Source organism: Limanda limanda, chromosome 18, assembly GCF_963576545.1.
Source record: "Limanda limanda chromosome 18, fLimLim1.1, whole genome shotgun sequence".
In the NCBI taxonomy this organism is placed as follows: Eukaryota; Metazoa; Chordata; class Actinopteri; order Pleuronectiformes; family Pleuronectidae; genus Limanda; species Limanda limanda.
The window spans coordinates 10,804,306-10,826,507 of NC_083653.1; the positions used below are offsets into that span (position 1 = coordinate 10,804,306).

Genomic DNA, 22,202 nt, shown 5'->3' on the forward strand with positions numbered 1-22,202 from the left:
ATGTTGTCCATATTAAGTGCAACTCTCTGCAGCTGTTATTGGCAAATGCCACTAAGACCAGAACAGGCAATCTACCAGATCTTCACAAAAGGGAAGTTTAGCTCTGTGCAACCCAAACAGTTGATCTATGGTTGTGGCATAAAACAGTGATCATCGACTGTGAGCTGATGGAAAAGAATACAGAAGTGTACTGTTTGATCACATGTAATAGCAAAGGTAAAAGGCCATCAGATAGCAGTATATAGCTGTAAATATACTCTACATATATCAAACATTTAAGTGATACTGGTGGCTAAAATACAGTCTTGCTTCTGGCCGTGTCCTCAATAGCACATGACTCAGCTTCTATGCAGCTACTGTTCTGCCTGCTTCTCCAGACTGGGAGTTAGCTGACACAAATCTACTGCAGTTAGTAAACTGACTGAGGATAAATAACTCTGATTCTGATCAAATGAACCAATACGTTTGTATTAAGTGAGCAGATGCTATATATTGTCCTTAATGTGACATCAAGAAAAATCTATTTGCGATGAAAAAATTGACTTAAAATTAATCATTGGATAATTTAATAAACTTTTACCATAGAAGGTAACTTAAGTAATGTGAAGAACAAAGTTCTTCTGAGAGGGTTTGTATTTGAAAGCTAAATGGACTAAATCTAACTAAATATAAAACATATCCTCTTTAATATAAACAATAGCAATTAGTTTAAAATTAATTTAACTGATCACATTTTAAGCCCTGATTGGTTTGGTCAATGAGGGAGCACTTAAGCTCTGCTGACAGGGCTGCATAGATTTGTCTGAAAGGTTGGGGGGTTACTGAACTAAAGAATCAATAAGGCCTTGACTAGTAGCAGAAAGGGAAGAGAATCAGCACTATCATCAAATATAATGAGCTCTTTAGGCTACATCTGCACTTTTAACAACATTAAGGATATAAGTTACAGCTGCAGACATCATGAGGTGCAGAGTCTTCATGACGACCTCCCTCCGTGTGGCCGGGGGGGGTGGGGGGTGGGGCAGTAAACATTATTTGAACTGCAGCTGACGAATATTAGTCCCAAATGCACAGACTACCTCTCAAATTGTCAATAATAGGTTTTGGAGCGAGCTGTAATCTCTTCCTGGATACTCTGAGCTGCAGGCTGTCCTTAAAAAAAAATCCCTACCTCGTCCTCAGTTGCTATGGCAACCAAATGGGTGGGTAACCGGTGCAAGCTGGGTGGGTGGGTGATTTAATAGAAGCCCCTTCCACCGCACATTACCCTCCTTTTTAATCTGCTCGGGATGTGTATAGGGGAGAAAATAGGATTTTCTCTCTAATTCAGCGCACATAAAACAAATAACAAAAACCATTAAGGATTACAGGGTAAAATCTAGCTGGCCATCACTCAGAGCCGGCACGAAATCCAGCAGAATTACAAAGAGTATGCCGTCTGTCCTTCATACCATCATCCTCCCATGTAGTATTTACGTGCAATGTATACACAGCCCCTGGGGAGACGCTGAGGAGGTGAGAGTGGAACCTGAGAAGGATGGGCAGTGACAGGAAATGAGCGGACCCCTCTGTGCTCAAGGTGACTTTCCTTTTCATTGACCTGATTATCTGCACTCCGCCCCGTCATAATGGAAAAAAGTATGCCATCCTCTCTCTTTCACACTCACTTGACACTGATAAGGGGCCGTGTTCGCCAAACCACAGAGAGGAGCTGGTGGGAGGTACAGCAGCCTGCAGCCTCTGTGTGTGTGTGTGTGTGTGAACACATACTTCTACCACCAACTCACTCTATCTACACACAAGCCTTGTCATTACGGGGCATTCCCCATATACAGATGACAACTCTCGACTCTCACCACGAAAATCAGCCCCAGGGTTCGGTCGTAGCCCCCTGTCACCCTACCAGCTCCTCCCCCATGGTTACCACAGCAACACCGTTTTTCCACACCGACACCTCCTAATTAGACAGACATGACACAATCACCTACGTCTTGGCTAGAGGAATCCTGAGCCTGCATCCTGGGGAATGATAAAGCAAACCACCAACCCCTAACTCTCCTCCTGCACAGACACACACTCAGATATGATATCCCTGAGCTATCCGACCGCCAAACACACACACGCACGCACACAATCACACACATACACATTCCAGTCAGAAGATAGCCGGCTCCTGCACTCCTTTTCCTCGCACTCATTTGATTACAGGGTGGAACAGGAAGATTCATTGAGCTCTTCTTACCCTGTCCAGGAGTGAGCTCGCCCCTGCTGCGCTCCGAGCATTCCCTTTATATCCTGAACTCACTGCCGGCTTTCTGCACTGTCGACAGCAAAAACGATGCTTGTACACACCAGGCAGCACCACGGAGCATTTCCTGCGCAAGGTAGGTAATCCACGCCGGTTCAAAGCCGTCTATTCGGGTGTGGGAGTGACTGATGAACTCCCTGAATCCCAGAGGCTGTCAATATCAGCCAAGAGGAAAATCCCAGTTTGGCAGAGGCTGTAAATGTCTGATGGCCGGGGGGCAAACAAGAGGTGAACTCGTCATACAGCATGAGCTGCTGCTTGAGATCTTGCGAACAGCCAGCTGGCCGGCAAGGACTTCTCCTCGGCGTGTCCCACTCCCTGCACTCGACCTCCTTCTCTCTGCCTTTCTCTGCAGAATGCCGTGGGGGCAGAGGGGACAGGCACAGATGTTACTGGCTCCAGACCACACCTCTTTTCAACACTCCCAGTCCTAATAGGATGCAGCCGAGCCGTGGCCACCGCCCAGCTCACCCCCTCCCCCTTACGCTGCCTTGAGACAGCGCGTTTAGGGTTTGTTTGGAGAGGGCTTGTTTGGAGAGCTGCAGGAGGGGAAATAAAGTTGGAGGTATGAAATGTGTAAATGTGGATTTTGGAGGGGACCGTGGTGAGAATCATGGAAAGTGTCACAGGGACAATGAGGAAATTAGGTAATACTGCATGTGATACATGCACGTAACTCTACATCCAATCATGTACCTTGAAGTCCTCCTGTATATTATTAAGTACAAAACCGAAACCATCCTTACATTGTGGCAAAGAGGAGATGTCTGACAAAATATCCAAAGGATTTTAATCTAAACAGACGCTCCCACTTGATTTACAGCAGGAGCCTCACTCCAGTTTTGCAGCTAATTACTGGCTCACAACATCCAGAACCTATAAACACTCCTACGATGCAACATAATGGCATTTTTTCGAAATGGAATAAACAAAAGTAAATGAAGCTCAATGAGTAAATGTCTCACTTGAAGAAATGCACACAACAGCAGAAGTTCTTTGGTATATTGCTGCAAGATTTCATCTGTAAAATAGTAATGTAGAAAAGTAAAAAGTCTGTAAAGATTCTCAGCCATCCAGCAAAGCTTATGAAGATAAGAAGTAGCACCATCGATTCCCAAATTTCATGAAAATTCATTTGCATAATCCTTCTGACAAACAGACAAACATGCAGGTGAAAACATAACGTCCTTGGTGGAGGTAATTATTTCCATCAAGTTTATATCATAGGTTTTCCAAGTAATTTTGAGTGAATCATAATTTCCCACTTTATGATTTACTGCAAGTATTATATAATTCATTTTTAATAAACTGTTTTTCTCTCTCTGAAGATCCTTGTTCTGAGTATAGAGAAAATTCTTTCACACATTAATAATCCGTGATGATATAGCCTGACGTTGTCATACTCAATTCTAGTCAGAATATGAGTCTGATACTGCTCCATTGGGCTGTGATTATGGGGCGTGTTTCAAACGAACCAGGAAAAAAAATGCCTCTTCGCTCAATTGGATAGACCTACAATCAATCAGAGCAACGTAGTATGTGACGTATGTTTAGCGACATTGTGAGTTATTTACTAAGTCAGACAGTCAAGACTTTCTCTTACCATAAAAAAAAAAAAAAAACGTGTTTCGTCATTGAGATCTTTATTACAAGATAAACAACTCTTGTGGCAGTTAAACGGAATCCGTTCAATAGTTACACTTGTAAATAAGCACTGCTGTACTCACAGAGTAGCTAGCCGCTGAGAGCTAGCTCGATTTGACGGCTCTCGACCTCTCAGTCCGGTTGTTGTCACGCCCTCACTTTCGGAACTCCTCACCCAGACCCGGGTCTGTTCAGGTTCCCTTCCCCGTGAACTGACTGTCCGTGTGCGGACATGAAGCCTAGCAGCAGACGCTAGCTCCGGGCTGCTTCCTCCAGATGCTAACATCCTCACTGTGCTGAGTTCAGGGCAACCTCGTTCAGGGAAACCTCCTGCCACATAGCGAACATGCAATAGTTTTATCGATGAAAAAATAATGTCCACCGCGATCAAGGCACGCCGAGTTGCATCGCCATGCCTTGATCGCGTGTCTCTGTTCCTCTTTCAAAATTAATGCGCTATCGATGTCTTCTAAAACAGACTCAATGGCAGCATCTACACATCTCAGCTCTCCAGCCGCAGGCATGTTTGTGGAAAACAAAGTCAACCCAAGCGCTGTTGATGACGTAGTTGATTACGTAACTCCTCACATCACATATCTATGGTTGATCATCTGTCCATCATCGTATACAGCCCGCCCTGACAATGTGAGTGGTCCGAACAGCTTGTGTTCGGAGCATAATTTCTTCCCAATGGAGCGACTCCAGACCGAACTTCCCGACCAAAAAATGTTGTGGGCGGGGCTAAGTTCGTCTGGCACCCAGGCTAGCATTAATAGTGTTCAGATCAAAAATCGCAATCAAATATCTTAAAACCACTATCTGCTGTTTACCCCATGAGGAAACTGGTGTGTGTGTGGGGGGGGGGGGAGTTTACAGTGCTCAGTGATACTAATACTTGCATCAAACATGCTTGTGTTTCTACATTTGTGTTTTACGAGGGGTGTTGAGTCAACTTTGAGGTAATTTCTGAAGATGTATCATCCATAATAATTACTGTTTGGTCCATCTTTGTTCATACAGGAGGTGAGAGAAATCAGACATGCTCTCATAAGAGAACAGAAGTCACCCACCTCGTTCAGGTCCTACGGGTTTCCCTGCAGGTGTTGACAAAATAAGTGTCATCTCTCCGTCATTCATTTCTGGGGCTTCAGAAGTGAGGCAGGTGTTACTGCTACGAGACGTCATAGAGCTTTTGTTGTATATTTTGTTACTCAACACAGCTTTGTCCAATCGGCGTAATAAAAAATGTGAGTAGAGTATCCAATGGCCTGTAACTGAGACGGTAACTGGGACAATGGAATTACTCGATTTGAGACTCTGAAACCTGTCTGCCAAAAAGAAGACACAATTCAGACCTAAAAGGGGGATTCTAACTTTTTTACACAACAGCTGGTGGTAATCCCCCAGATGTAAATAGCATTATGTCGCTTATCTTCATCCCCTTGAATTCATGCATTACTTGACCACGTTTCTTGCTGTTGGAGGTAAGTACAAATCACTTTCAGGATTTCTAGGTTACATAAACGGCAAGAATCTAACCAACAGCTGCAATTTGCAGATGCCAAGTCACGATATTACTGATTGATATAAAACTTAATCTTGTGAAGCATTGCAACTTTTTTCCTTGAATTACTTCTTAGATTTCGTGCTCTGTAGCCTGACCCAAGAGACTGGGCCTGTGGGAAACCAGTTTATCGCAACAGGATTGGTGTTACAGACATCAGTGGCGAGCCACGCCGGTGCAGTCATGAATGGATAACAGTGGAAGCTGTACAGTCCTGGGTAGCTGCCTCTGAAAAGAATGTCATGCAGCTGGAATAACAGACAGGTCCTGTTCCCATGGAGGGCTTCTGTTCTGGTGGGACGGGCCATCCGTGAAAATACAAGTCAGGACTGTTGTTTTGGTGACCTCGAGGGCAACAGGTACATGCAGGGACACGGACGGTGGTGACATTTGTCATGGACTGTGTAATTATCCTGCATTTCTGTTCTGTGATGATTTATGATATTGTGTCCTTCTTTGGTCATAATGACTTTCACGGGGACGGTGTCTCCACCAGTGAAGGCTTCAGATGACAGACAACTAGAAAATTGGCTTAAACTATGAGTTATATCCAGGTTAAAATATAAATCACCAATACAAAGACAATTTTTACATTTGAAAGTAAGGAAAACATTCTCTACTCTGACAGAAGCTGGAGTCCAGTGTTTCTGTGAAGCTTTTCTAACTTTCCTGAACTTCTCTGTTAATTATTAAGCATGTGAGGGCAGACAAACTCAACTTTACCCTTTTCTATCTGGTTTTCAATAGGGAAAATATTTTCCTGTTGCTTTGGTGTTGCCTTTTATGTTTAGGGGTCATGAACTTTGCAAAAAACATGATGACAACATACAAAACAGAAGACAACAAGGGATTACAAATGTGGAGAATCAAAATAATTTTGCGACTAAAAATTATATTTAAAAGACCACGTATGAGCTAAACTTAACATTGAAAGCTCCTGAAGCTTTACAATACGTTAACAGCGAAACCAGGAAGTGTGGAAATTTGATTGGCTGCAGATTGTAGATGACCCTGAGAAGTTCAGCTTTGATTACATACTTGTTGACAGGGTTTCTCTGGTTATACACAAAAGAAAAATATAATGTGGTAAAAATGTTAAGCCTTCTGCTTAATGTGTGAAGCACTGGCTCAGTCGAAAGCCAGACACACACACTGGACATAGGGTAGAAACCGTGTAAAAATAAATTAATCCACAAAGCCGCAAACTGAAGCATCCCAATTCGAGGAGTTTGTGAAAATGAACAGAAAGTTCTACCTCATGCCAAGTATAAGCATATTCTGATCTGAAAAATGACTGACAGCCCCGAAATAAAAAAAAACAGTTTCTCCAACTGCTGCGAAGGAATGTGTGAAGGGGGAACATTATATTATGGCTTGTATCATGTGGTGGAAGCCGACAGCGCTACACCGTGCATATGCTTCAGTCAGGGTGGGGCTATATCCATAAATTCCTCCCATGCAGCCCTTCCCTTGCTGGAGACCCTAATGATCACAAATTAAATTCCAGGATTAAAAAGGGTCCAACTGGTCTCTCTACCCACCCTCTGGAAAGCTTGTAATTACCCCCTCCTGGAATAGAAAGGTCCATCCCAGGAGGGGGTGCACGACTTTCTACATCCAGTAATCTCCGGCTATGAAAACAAGGAGCTGCACACAAGTCTCACTAAGGTACAGTGTTTGTGAAATTAACTCCATTTATATTGTGCTTTTCTAATCTGCCAGCAACCTTAGAATGAATGAATGTGTCATTCACACATTCATGCACGCATTCACATGCTGATGACACCGCTTCGGGAGTAATTATGAGTTCAGTGTCTTGCTTAAGGACATGTGGACCCACTCTGTAAGACCCGAGTTTTGAACCAGGAACCCTACATGTTGGTAGGGAGATAATAATAACAACCTAGACATAGACATTTTTCCTGTAATATTTCATGGTCGAATTACCCACATGATGTTTTCTATTATCTCACATGATCACATAGACTGAGGCAGTGTTCCCTGTACTCCAGTAAAAGTGCTCACATGATGAAATCTAGGACTTTTATAGCTTCACATATCAGCAAGTTTTTGTTGAATAGCTGTTAACAAACAGGCTGTTTTCAGTCTGATTACCACGACGCTAAAACACATTTTTGTCCTTAAATCTAAACTCAAGGTACACAACCAAGCATTTTCCAGAGAGTTCAACCTAACTCCTTATTTTCATCAGTGGATTAGCTTCTTCAAACATTTGAAAATAAACTTATATAATGTTGTTTTGGATTACCTTCTTTGCTTGTTATCAGGCGATTTTCAACTGTTGATATATCCTATGACAGCTCTAATCTCATGTACTAAAACAAATCATTATCTAATCATTTAGAACATGTACAATTGAAAAGCAAAGGCATTACTCAACTACACAAATAGAGTCAGATGTCCCGGGAAGAAGTGAATAACAGTGCTGCTAAAATATTATGAGGCGAGTGGGTGCAGCTGCAGTGAACGTGCTTGTAACGGATTGACAGAATTTGCGGGTTAAAAGGCTGTGGCTTAACTTGCTGATCCCTCCAGATGTAGGCCAAGCGAGAAATCTGTGGTTAAGGATTTTAGAACGGAGAGATAAGAACGAGGAGGGAGTGTAATGTATAGTGTGGCAGCAGAGGTAGCATATAAACAAATCAACAAACAAATCCAATAGAGTAACATTAATCCAACATAATCCAATCAGTATCCAGTCTGCTCGGAGGGTGAGGACTGCTTCATACCACATGGAGTGCATATCGGCTAATGTCACACTAGTCTGCTCACCAGACTAAATCCATGAGAAAAGGTCCAAGGTCTCGGCCTTATCTTTGACCGCCAACATGGATGCAAAACTGGCTTATGGCCACCCAGACGCATGACTGACACAGACGCAAAGTCTTAAGGTGAAGCCAGCCAAGCCAGCGTGCAGTACAGGGCCATCTTGCAAGGCTGAATGGCAGTGTTACAAGCTGCTTATCTCAAAGTGTGCCATAATCTCAGCAGGGGGGAAATAACCTGGGACCAGATACAAGTCAAAACAAAATATTAATGCTGGAAAATGAGCTGAAAGCTCAAACCAAGAGCAGAGCACTGCAAGGAAAACATGAGACTAAAACAGAAGCAGCTGAGAGGAGATGTTTGGACTTAACAAGGACACCTGCTGTTTAACAGAATCAACCTGACAGCCTCTGCCCTGTGGCATCTGCGCTATCAAGTGTGCAAGGGAAACATCTGGGACACAAACAACATGATGTTCAGAGTTACAGTACACTTCAACATGGAATCACTGCTACTGTTTGTTTAGTTTTGGATATAATCTGCTTCAAAGTGGGAATATCGCACCTTATTTCTGCCTCACTATTCTTTAAAAAAGAAACTACCGTGAGGTGGCTGTGCTGTAAACGGTGGTGGTCTAACTTAGCAACTTACAAAGTCTCTCCTCAAAAAGTTTGAAATTTCAACTATGGCAGAACTTTTTCCTCCCTCCCCATTGAACTTTTAGCTACTATTCCCAATGTTTTCCAAGGGTACTGCACCCTTTCGACTTTTTCGTATGTATCAATGACCTTTCAGAAGACGCAAAAAAATACAGACAGAATGAACGCATAGTAGTGAGAGAAGACTCCGCCCATGGTCGTATAATTTTCTAATGTTGAGCCTTAACATGTCACGCCTGACTTCGGAAAGGCCAGCATGCTATCTAAAATCTGCCATCTTGGATTCGTTTGGTGCAAACAAGCAAACCCTAACATGATGTGGTTCTCTTAATGGCAATATAACGTGATCACCGTTTAAAAGAAACAGCCTAAAATAACACTTTTTTTTAAGGGTTAGATAATTGACAGATGAACTAGCCGTTTTATCGGATCACCAATAAATCATAACACCGGTAAAAATTAAAACAAGTTGCATAACTGTGAGAAAAGAAAGAAATTGGACCTAGACAAAAGTCGCCACTAAAAGCTGAAATACAATCCCTCCCAAAGATCATTTAGCTGTTGACGCAGCTGGTTTCGTCTGACTGCATGACTGTTTTGACGGCTTCTCTACAGTAATGTTATCACACAGATATGTTATACTGTGGGAACGTTTTTTGGTTGAAGCAGCAACCTAAAACCTTGCCCAAGGGAACGAAGATGTCTCATGTGGTGGTTACATTGACAACGTTTCAGATAAACAGAAAACATTTCTCACATTGTAACAGGAAGGAATGAAGATAAGACTTTCACTCCAACCCGGCTGCATTTCTTCACGGTGAGGCTTTCATGAAGGTAATTTGTAAGAAGTCACAATGTGAATCACAACAAAACCACAAAGAAACAAAAAGGTGCTTTTTCAAACAAACGCGGATTCTGCCAATTCAATAAGAATGTTCGTGACTGACATTAGCCGCTCTCAGTTGACGGGAAATGACATTAATATGGTAAAAATACCGATGACGTGATGATGAATGAGCTGAAGAGATATGCAAATGATACGGAGAGTGAAAGTGATAAACCGGGGCACGCATTCATTTCCATATATTACTCAGAGGATTATCTCAAATCAAAGCAGTCTGCTACATCCATCATCAATTTCCAAAGAACCTAGAAACTCATACGAGTGGCCTCAGTGCGGCTATGAACTTTTGAATTGATAAAGTTGCATCAATTCATGAGTGACACAAGGATAAGAGAGGCCTTAATGTATTTTCCTGTCCTTGCTCTCCTGCTTGATAACTTGTCAGAACTTGAGCGTGCTTTCCCAAGGGCGGGGCGGCATTTTAAGAGCAGGATAAAGCATGCCGTGCTCTGGCACAGTCTGCCGCTGAATCTGATATCTGTCTGCTTGTTCCGCCGGCTGTTACACATACGATGGTTTGTGTCTGAGGAAGAAACATGCCGGCATCTCAGCTGTTCCAACTGAAGACGTCAACCAGGATGCAGGGCATATCCCGCATACCCCTGTGGAATTCCTAAAAAGTGTTGTCATGAATTAGAGAAGCTGCACACTCAGGAAAAGACGTCAAAACAAGCTTAATATTTGAGTGTAGAAGATCGAAATCAAAGGGCGAGGTCTGCTCAAGATGCTTACACTGTTGTCCTTCCTTCTTTTGAGATGAATTCTGAAGGTGCACTGATAAGACACGACAAACTTAGGAAACGTTCAGAACTCTCGTCTTGAAGGATTAAAATGGTGTGTTAGTGAGCATGCCAATGTTCACTTTAATATGTTGAACAAGCGTCAGCTGACAGTGATCGACCTGCTTTTAATACAACTACAAGTAGGAGCTTGAACTGATGGGTGTACCGAATTCGCTTACAGACAAAAGAGCTGCAACCTCGGCTGCAACAACTTTTAAAATAAAATATGATTGAGGGCTCATAGATCCACGTAAAACTGCAAACTCATACAGAATTTCCAGCGTCTCTGCTTTGGGAATTGACTTTAATAACGTGACCTAGACAAAGGGAATAAGAGGCGAGCTAGGATTGAAACATGAATCCCTCCTGGCCCATAAAACCCCCCTTCCTATCCTCCCAAACCAACATCTACACCCCCCACTCCCACTCCCACCCCCACCCTGCACACACACACACATACACACACAGACGGGACAGGACCCACATGCTCCCTTTGTTTGAACCGCAGCTAGCCACACTCTCTCCACATCTTATAGCTGGAGGCACCCCAGTGATTAATTTCAATACTCATTGTCGTCGCAACCTGAGGTTTGCGTCAGTTCTCCCGGTCTGGCAAGAGAACAGTCACTTTCCAACTTTGTTAACAACAACTGCCTCCACTCTTGAGCCAAATGAATAAATAAAAAAGGAAAGCAAGGCTAGTAATTAACAAATACACAGGCTGAAAAAATGTGGTGATTAAAAGACTTAAGTCAGAAACAAAACCAAGCAACCACCAAGTACAGCTATAACCTCTGTCATATGAGATTCTGTAAAAGCCTGGGATAATTATGTCACTCCATAAAACAGGCATCAACCAGGAAAGACCATTTCCCTTTATCAAAAGTGTGTGGTGCTTTTCAATTGTAAAACTGCTGAACTAGGAAAAGCACTCTTTAAATGCATTTAGTTTATAGACCAGGATGTCCAAAAACCTAATTTCTTTTAATAAGGTGTAAAAGTAGAATCCTCTTGTTCTGTTATAAAATTTTTCAATATACCAACTAGTCATATTGGATATTTCAATTATAAACTTATATTTGTGATATATAATGTCACATTTAATTCTAGCATTAGCTGACACTTTATCCATCTGTCTAGTCATTTCATTTGCAAGTACAATCGGGGTTGCACTTTACTCCTTCAAGTATCACATTGTCACAACGTCTTTACCTCTTTTAACAACCTGAAAAAGGAAACTTGGCAGGAATCAGAAGTAGCACAGCTTGTACTGTGCTCTCCAAGGTATTACAGCAACAAGTTCAGATCGGCCCCAAAAAATAATTTCATAGGTCACCCAGTTCTAGATATAGAACCAGAGGACTGCAGTTCAAGGCTCGTTTCTCTGGAGGGAGCCTGCCCTGACGATAGTTCTGCACTGCAACACCAGGTCTAAACACGGTTTATGTTCCATCGTCTTGAGATTTAAACTGAAATCTGACAATCTCATCAGATTATATATTCTTATAGATTAGAAAGTGCAATGACAACAAATAAAAACAGTAATTGTGGCATTTTTTCCCATCAGTTTAGGTTCACATTATCTAGTAGCTATGATGCATCTTTTATTGCAAATAAAATTGGGTTACGAGTGAATGAGTTGCCATGAAGGAGCCATTATTCAGCTCAGGGTCTGAAAGCTGTCAGCCTAAAGCCCATTAATTAAAAATCTGCCACCACCGAGTGGCCGAGCTGGAAACAGGGAGTACTGCTCTTTCACCTCCGAACAATCAGTGAGGTCAAGGGTCAACGGTCTTGGGAGGGGACATGCAGTCACTGAGTGGGTATCTAAACTGGCCAACGTAAATAATCACCTCAAGTTTCAACCGAGGAGATGATGGAAGAAAAGTAATGTGCAAGTATGAATAGAGCTGTTTTTCTGTTTTGCTTCTGCTGATATACAATTCAAGCTATATGTTGCAGTTTATCAGGAGCGAACCAGGCTAAGCAAGGTTAATGAACTGTTTTACATGTGTTTTAGTCCAAAATTATAACATTGTTCATATTCTGTTCAGTAAAAAAACAGAAAACTAGATAAATGACCACATCAGCAGCAGCTATGATCCAGGTTGACCTGGTAAGCAATGCGGGTCCTTGTTAGTTTTTTCCCGCAACAATAACCACAAGAATATAATGCTTTTTTCATTTGTGATATCATAAATCTTTTCTTTTATTCCAAAGGTTTTTGTTTTATTTCACATTCTAGTTAGTTATGTGTTCTGTTTCCGGCCTTTGCTAAAAAACAATGCTGGAAACCCTGTAATTGTTTTCTGCTTATGTCCATCAACATCTGAGAGTTATGGTTTATGCACTCACCTTTTCTACCAAATGAAAATTGAAACACGCTTAGAGGTTTTCCAGCCCAGCCACCCAAATCCTCGAAAGTGCGAGGTCGGGTCTTGGGTGCGGCCAACAATGGCGATCCAAGCCCAGCTGTCCCAACAGCAAGGACAAGTGCAAAGCTGGGGCCAGACTGGGGGCAGGGTGTGGCATGGCAGGGGTGCCATGGTGACGGAGCAGGCCTCGACAGAGAGGAGATGCTAAATGAAGCTATTGTCTGGCCCAAGTGAAGCACACTGCACAAAGAATAGCAAATTCAAACAGTCGCGGAGGCTCATTGTTGTGGCAGGCAAGCAGGGCTGCAGACTCACAGGATCCACTACACATCACACAGAGAGCGCTCCACCTGAGACCACGACACTCTGATACCAACAAGAAATCTCTTAACAATTTTTAATCAATAAATAATTCCACGTATTTACATGAAAAGGGTTGAAATAGCAGTTTGGCCATGGTCTTTCTGTGGAGAGCTTGCACGATCTCCCCGTGTCTGCATGGGTTTTCTCTGGGTAATCTTGCTTCCTCCCAAAGTCAAGAGACATGCAGATTATGGTTACGTTGATTGGAGACTCTACAAAATGAACCATAGGTGTGAATGTGAGTGTGAATGGTTGTTTGTCTGCCTGTTGGACCTGTGATACACAAGTGGCCTATACAGGGTGTAAACTGCCTCTCGCCACTGCTAGGATTTGCTTAATCCCCCCAACGACACTTACAAAAAAAGATATGCATATAGAAAATGGATGGCTGTGCTAATGAAGTAGGTGTAGGTGTGGTGATGCATAAAGTCAATTGAGTTTATGGGTAAAAATCACCAGACAGGAATGTCTGATTAAGATAATCCAGTTCCCACCATTGCCCTGAAGCACTTCCGCACACTGATTTGCAGTGTTGTCCACAATGGTAGAGATACCAGGGTAAAAGACAGATCGTCAGTGGACCCTCACAGTTCATACGGCACAAGGTCATAATGTCCAAACACTACATAGGGAGCAAAGCAATAGTAACAATATGAACAGAGTTAAATATGTATAACAACTGGATTTGCCACATTCTCTAGCTGTGAACCTTCTTGAACTGACGGTGCCACCTAATAATTCCAGTGTAAGCATCCACTTAATATTAATTATAGACATTACCAGATATCCAGTGTGCACGTAAACCTGTTTGACAGAGCATGGTTCACAATAATTCATAGCCATAATGTGCAAAAAGAGGAGATCATATAACGTTTAAATAAGGATGTGCCTTTTAATTACTCTCAGGAGAAAAAAGAGCAATCACAGAGTCTGTGGTTCAGCACCTGCTTCCGCACATTAATGTAACCGCAACATCCAGAAACCGTGCTGATATATGGGGGTCTTACCGGGCTCAGCTGTGTTACAGCCACAGCTAAATGACACACACCCCTGAATAAATAATTAGTCCATACCTCCCCCCTGTTGTTTGGTGCGGTCGTTTACTCTTTCACCGGGTGGTGCTTAATACGGCCATGGAAGCTGGTGTCTCCCTGCCACGCTGCCCTTCCTGTGAAACTTAACACTCAGCTCATTAACCCAGTCCCCCAAAGAGCACTCCAGCAGTGTTTGTGTGTGCTGATGGAGAGGGGCTCAGGTACAATACACTGACACAGTTAATGAACTGAACTGAGGAATCCGTCAACTGGAATTAAATTTATACAGTACGTTTTATTTTGATGAAATGTGAGGAGAAAAAATAGACTTTTTATAAACTATTGCAGATGTTTTTAGTGAGTTAATGTTGGAACAAGGGACGTGGACACGCCCCTTTGACAATCAGCTGAAGGATGCACGGATCAGCTGCCGAAAATAAACTGAGCAGTCGTCAAAATGGCATTTTTTGATTTTCAGTCGTTTTATCACCGACACTGCACATTTTTTAAACACTCTTCATTTTTCTAACTTAAAATCAACCATCGTGCAGCCGACATTATCTGGTGAGAACAATCCATTTGTTTGCGGAATGCATTTGCTCGGGGACAAAAGAACAAGAGTCGGAAGGAGATGACACATCTCCCTCGGGCTAAACCAAAATATCCAAAGGCTCTACTTCATTACCTGATAACATAATTGTTAAGGTTCAGGGTAAAATACCAGATGGTTTTTTTGAGTTCTCCTCCGTAGACGAAATGATTACAGACGCAGAGATGGACGAACATACTGATCACTTTATCCTCTTAAATTATATGCTGGGGGATAAACATAACAATAATAGGTTTAACTTTCACCGAGGACACTTTTCGCTGAATTAAGTTTTCGCCAGCACAGAGCGTGTTCGTGTCATTGACAACTGCCGGATGATGAGAAGCCAAAACAAGCCAGACTCTGCTGTAGCCGAAGGGAACACGATAGTCTGTCACCTGTTCTGATGATTGCTAAAGATGACTGACACATGTTAACAGCATCTAATAAGCAGAGCTAACACAGGACGACAAGCTATTTGTCAAAATAGACGCATTGCCTATTGTTTCTGTCAGGCATTGATAAGGACTTTCCATTCTCCATGCACGTTAGGGATTTTTCACTTTGTGACATGTCACATTAAGAAAAGCACATGTGTCAAAATGCTATTAAAACATACACACGCCCAGACTGATACGTCATAAATACAAGTCATAAATCAGCCTACAGCATCGTATCACCCCTGCTCGGAGACTGAGAAGCACAAATCTCTTTGGAAAGCATGCGGTTGCAACACTGACTAATAATCTGTGTGCGTATTCAGAAAAACAGAACACGTAACTCAAATGTCAGCGGCTGTCAGCGCTGATCTGTAATCAGCCAACTCCCTGTCTGGAGCATTAACACTTGTGGACAAAATAACAGCCTGGTACATCATGTAAGGCATCTCCAATGTTTACAGTGAAAACATGGCTGCAGATCACACCAGAGCAGTAAGCCCTCTCACAAGGCATTGCAAGCACACACAGGCCCCTCCATGATTTAGAGTATTCTAATTCTCGGGAATGCAAGCCTTCCCTGATAAGCACCTCACTGGGGGTAGTAGCCCACCACCACTGGAACCATAACACTGGGATAATCTGGCGCGTTGTGCTCCTCGACTGACCTGCAACTTTCACGGCTTTCACAAGTGAGTCATTCCACTTGTGAGCGGCGCGACACAGCCGAGTATTAACGCAGAGCAGGTGAAGTATCCAATGTCTGGAGGCACTGCAGGCTGCTCCTTTTTATCCTGGCTCATGTAGCAGTCAGACTCTTGATGGGGGTCACGCATCTGTACGTAACCTCAGTCTGTCAATCATGGATGAGACCAGCACTTAATATATATTCCCTTACTGCAGTTATTTATATTTCATATCGAGTGGCCTACTTGTCTGACTACACTACTGGTACAAGGTCCAACAATGAATAAGTTACCATTTGCTCCTTTTTTAACATTAACCCTTCAGGCCCATCTATTCCTATACTGTACATTAACAACCCTGCCCTACCTACCTACCTTTAAACATTTTAATGTGAAGAAGTAAGAAGCTATCAAGAATGGATATGACCTGGTGTGGAGCCGACACTGAAAGTAATGACCTTTAAACTTTGTCACACTTTGCTGACCACTGGGATCCCCTCAAAGGGACCCTGGAGGACTTGGAGACAGCTGTTCTTTGTTTGTCCTCTTGGGACTGTGGTGTAGGACAGGACAGTGTCCGGCCTCTCCAACAGACAGAGATGACCGTCCCTTTACATCAGTATAACTTGAGCACAGTAACAACTCTGTAATAAAGGGCAGACTTGTAGGGGGTGCCTTCCATTCTGAGAAGCAGTTCCTGCCCTCGGGCCGTACAGGCACCAACGTTCTGAACACTCTCTGGTCCCCCTGTCCATAAAAGCCCATAACACCACATAGCTGATATATGTGCAGCCGTTGACCACTGTTTAATAATGCAATATATGTCAATTTTATCTGTAGATGAATGTGTGGTGGACGAATGCATTCGATTGTATATTTTGTTGATGTCCAAGGCCAACTTCCCACTGCCACCATAAAGTCTACCTTATGTTATCTAGGCATATTATATTATTCTGTGAAAGGCTAGTTCAGGTTAATCCCGGATTTATGGTTCTATCCCTATTGGACAATATTAGTTTACTGCAGTTATTCATCTCGTATACTGAGTGTCTTACTTGTCAGACTTTAGTGCAGATACATGCTCTGACGATGAATTATTAGCCTAAGTTACAATGTGTTGAAATACGTTTCCCAGCATTAGCTCCCTGAGCCCATCTATTAACACTTCCCTACTCATCTTCAAGCATTTTAAAACAAAGAACTCAAAAGACAGAGATGACCTGGGATTTGATTTAAACAAGGTTCATGGCATGAACACACCTTTCAAATGAAGCCTTCACTCTTTGACCTCTGAAATGTGTTGGCACTGTGTGGAGCGGTTCTATCTGAGGGACCCTGGAGGTCTTGGGGAGGAGGACCCCCAGTTCAGAGTGGTTTCCTGTTTTCCTCCAGGGAGTCCCCTGATCAAGTAGGTTGGGCTGGACCATCAAAACATAGCCTGGCTTCTCCAGCTTACATGAATACAATATTATTTTTCATCAGCTATACATGTCATCAGATACAAGGTACATCTCCTCCAGCAGTAACCCCACAGGCCTTTCAAGCTCAGCGTCAAAGTTTAATATGAAGAACTAAAAACCACATAAAGAATAGATAAGAGTTGCTATTGAGTTTACATCACTTTAAAACATTTACACAGCTCTGAGTGCAGCCAGCACAGACACGGATGACCCCTGACCTCTGCTGACCACTCAGAGGGACCCTGGAGGAGCCTGGTTCACACCCTCGTCTCTCGCTTCTCTTCATGGGAGTGCAATGTTTATCTAGTAGGACGGGACATGGCCGATGTTCGACACACACACACAGACACACACCGGAGCTGGCAAAACAAACACAACTTGCAAAGCAGATGTAAATGTCCCCTCCTCCTGTGTGTGGAGCCGCTCAACTCACTGAAGCCGAAGCTCCGGGAGGAACAAAGCTCCGGGACGTGAGAGATTAAACTCGCCGGAGCTAACGTGGACGACGGCGGAGGAGTTGACCGGCACGGAGGTCAGCGGCGGCGGCACCGCGGCCAAACGGCTCGGTGTGGCCCCCTCACACCGACATGGTTCGAACCCTCCCCCGCGGATGGGGTTTGTTAGAATCCGCTGTTTCTTACCTCGTCCCGTTCAACATTGTTCCGGTTGTTCCACACGTTCATCAGGTGGGTGGAGGAGCGGAGAGGAAACACGGAGGAGCGACTCCATTCACATTCAATACACTGGTAGACGTCACTGATCCACCGGAGCGGCCGCTGCGCATGCGCGCTGCTCTGTTTACACCCAGTGACTTATGGGAGTTGTAGTGCGGGGCCAAAGCAACACTCCTCCTTATTGTATGGATGGATGGATAGATAGATAAATAGACAGACAAAAAGACAGACAGACAGACAGAGACAGATAGATAGATGGAATGTATGACTATAAACTGATTATCAGAGGTTTAAGACAAGATAAGACAGAACTTTATTCATCTCGAAAGAATATGAACATCGGGGTTTAATTCCCACCCTTCCACATCTGCCTGCCGAAGTGTCCTTGGCAAGATATTGCAAGATATGCATACATTTGGCAGAAGTTCAACCACCTATACACTGCAAAATATCGAAAACTATTTAAATTCAAAAACAAAAATGAATATTAAAAAAAATTTGCAAAATTAAATTTAATTGAAAAAATAAATACAATTTAATTTAATATAATTAAATGGATCCTGCGCAGAACGCTACTGCGCAGCAAGTGCGCAGTCCAGAGAAAGAGGTAATTCAATTTAAAATATATATATAAAAATAACAAAATAAATAAATAACCGAAAATAAATGAAAAGTACATTTTCACCACTTCCTAATTTTCAGCAAATTTTGGTAAGAGTTGCAGCATTTTAAAGCCCTCAAAAAGCCAATTAATTTGCCTGAAAAATAATAATAATAATCCTTACAATTTCAATAGGGCCTCACTGTCTGTCAGTGCTCGGGCCCTAAATAATAAATAGTAAATTATATAATAATTTAAGTGAAGTGAAGTGTAATGACAAGCAGGTTAGGACCAGTGCAGAGAAAATAAGTTACAACAAAAAAATTAAAGGAATAGAAAGAGTGGTATTGGAAATTAGATCACATTACATGACATAACATGTCTATGTTTTGAGTAACACTGTTGATGATAATAAGGAAAGGAAATACATTGGACATATATAGGGTTGCAAAGGGGCGGAAAGTTTCAGGTAAATTTCCGGAAACTTTCCGGAAACTTTCCATTGGAAGTTAGGCTCGGGAATTTTGGGAATTTTGAAAAAAAACAAAACTTCGCGAATTAAACTCTGAGCAATAAATACATCATTCAAAACTCAATTTTAAAGATGTATGGAATGCAGCACACACTGCACGTTGAATTTCAACCCTCCACTGTGCATTCTTCCATCACATGCACAGATAACTCCCAGCATCCTTCACACTACAGCAGGGCTACTGAGGCCTGCTGTAGTGTGCAGGACTAGTCAGGTAAGTTTTGGCGATATTACTGGGGAAAACATATTAGCATGCTGATTGAGGATTGTTCATCTGTTCATCTAGCCTATTTCCATTGATTTATCCATCAATTGTAAATATTTTTACACACGATTCCATTGCATTAGTGTTTTTTTACAAACTTTTTTCTCATCTTATTCTACATAACAATGCCACGTGCACTATCTCATGTGTGGAGACATTTCATCCCATACAATGTAGAAGGAAAGGCTGTGTACATTTGCAAATACTGTGCAAAGACCTGTGTTAAGAATGACACAACGATGCAGAAGCATATAGTCAAGTGCCCAAAGTTTCCTCAGGGCTCAAATCAGCCTATGACACAACAAAATGTTTATATTTATGTCTGTATATGACAAGGTAAATACAGTTAGTATAAATTATCCACAAAATTTCCCGTATATTCCCGTATATTCCCGTTAATTCCCATGGAAAGTTTCCAACTTTGAAAATTCCCGGAATTTTGCAACCCTAGACATTTATGATAAAAGTAATATTGATAGCAATAAGAGAGTCATAGTTCACATGATGTTGAGCAGTAATATTGTACATGTTGAAAGGCAGGTTTCAGTAATTTTTGAGCACGGGGAACACAATTGTTTTTTTCAGCGTCATAAATGTGACTTCTTTTGCTTTTTTTTCACGTTCTATTATAATAAACTACATATGTTTGGCCTTACAACTGTTTTTAAATTACTCTAGTTCACATTGATATCCAACAAGCTGAAATACTCACCTACACCAAAGATCCTGAGACAAAATATGGCCACGGTTAGGTTTTTTTTGGCCGTTTAGCTTTTAGTGCAAAGGTTGTATTTTTCTATTACATGTTCATGAGACAGGTAATATTTTTGTCCATAGAGCCACTGGCCATCAAGTGTAACCATGGCTATAACCAAAACGCTGTAAGATGTCTCCATCTAGTGTCTAAACAGGTGCACAGCTTATAAGGATATTAAAACAAGACATTAGTGCCGCCTTGTGTCCTGGAGGGCTGTGTGCACGAAGCATTAAACATACTTTCCTTCCTCCTCTCTTAGTAGTTTAACCAAGTGGTGTGTTCTTGGTTTGAAGAAAGAAATTAGCCTACACAATAAGCAGAGAAGGGACCTCACTTACAACCGTTCATGCTCATAAAAACTCTGCTTCATACAAAAAACACGATAGATTAAACAGTTTGCACATTGCATTTTTCAAAGCTTCTAATTTACACAGGGACGGACGTTTTTTCTTCAGAAGAGAGGAGACCAAACACCAGACTGTGATCAGGCATCAGTTTCATTATTCACGTCACCGTTGTCAGGGTCCCTTGATGCATGCAGGGGTCGGGTATGTGTGGAAGGTCAAATAAATACATTGCATCAGATAACAGCCACATGCTTACATCCTTTACAGTTGCTGGTTTGCAGCCACACAGAAACATTTTCTTTTCATCCAAAGAGAATAAATGAATGCGAATTGTTTTTCATAACCAAATGCAGTGCAAGTTCATTTATATTTGCATAGCTACGTGTGCATAGTGACCCATTATTTCTAATCTGAGTTGATCCAAAACAGAATTTGAATTCCCATTCAATAAACAGGCAAATATAAAATCACAATATGGAAATAGAGACTCAAATATTAGAAGAAATCAACCTGAGCAAGAGGCAAAATTACATTAAGGAATATACAGTAAGTTTTCTGCATTACCTGCTGATATAATCACACCACAAAATAATACAAATTATGAGAATGAACAAACAAAAATCTATAAATTAATGAAGTGTCATTATTGCATTTCTGTTAAACATGCATGGGAATGAAGCTCAAACATAATGTATAGTAGAAAATAAATGTATAAATAAAAATAAATAGTTTCATTATCCTCCACTTGTATCATTTCATATTGTGTTTGTCTCGTCACTTCAACACTCAATGAGGCTTCATATTGTAAGGCACATGTTTAATTACCTGACAACTGAGTTATAGAAAGATAGTCACCTCTGTTACTCCAGTGAGGATGAGCAATCAGAAACCCTGTTTCTTTCTTTATTTAACATACAGGGCGTTTCACCTCCAGTCCGTCAAGGATAACAAAAGCCAGAGCTGGTCCTGCTTTCTTGAGAGTTAAGACAAAAAGTTCAGGAATCATGAAAATGACAAATTTACAAAAAAATAAACAATAAAAAAAATATATTTAAAAACGCAACTTGACCTCAGCAACTTCATATTTTACTTCATTCCCTGTCAGGCTTCACCAGAGTCTCAGACGGGTGATATGTTGCTTTATGTCGTGATGAAAACGATGGACTAATGTCCTATTAATAACAGTGAGTGTTTAATTTGAGTTGTTTTCCATAAGTTGCTCCTGAAATGCAACAAACACACGATCATCAAAGTACCTCATAAGTCAAACAAGTTTGAAAAATCCCTGGGGTTTTTAAGTGCTACAGTAAAATGAAAGGGATTCCTGCATGCAGTCAAGTGTTTCAAGGAGACATATTATGTGTTTTTCATATCCAGATCTAGCATTTTAATTTGGATTGTTACTTGAAAAGGTTTACATGCTCTAATGTTTGG

General features: G+C 41.8%; 1 protein-coding gene across 3 annotated transcripts in view; it reads right to left on the reverse strand.

Annotated features, from left to right (window-relative positions):
- Positions 1–18,338, reverse strand: part of LOC133024042 (disheveled-associated activator of morphogenesis 1-like) — a 52,024-nt gene extending 33,686 nt beyond the window's left edge. For 2 of the 3 annotated variants that reach the window (XM_061090997.1, XM_061090994.1), the window contains exon 1: positions 18,234–18,338. The gene's annotated coding sequence lies outside the window, so the exon portion shown is untranslated. Of the gene's footprint in view, positions 1–2,242; positions 2,582–18,233 lie in introns of those variants that run through there. The other variant, XM_061090996.1, reaches the window with a different exon arrangement.
- Positions 18,339–22,202: the final 3,864 nt, after the last annotated feature.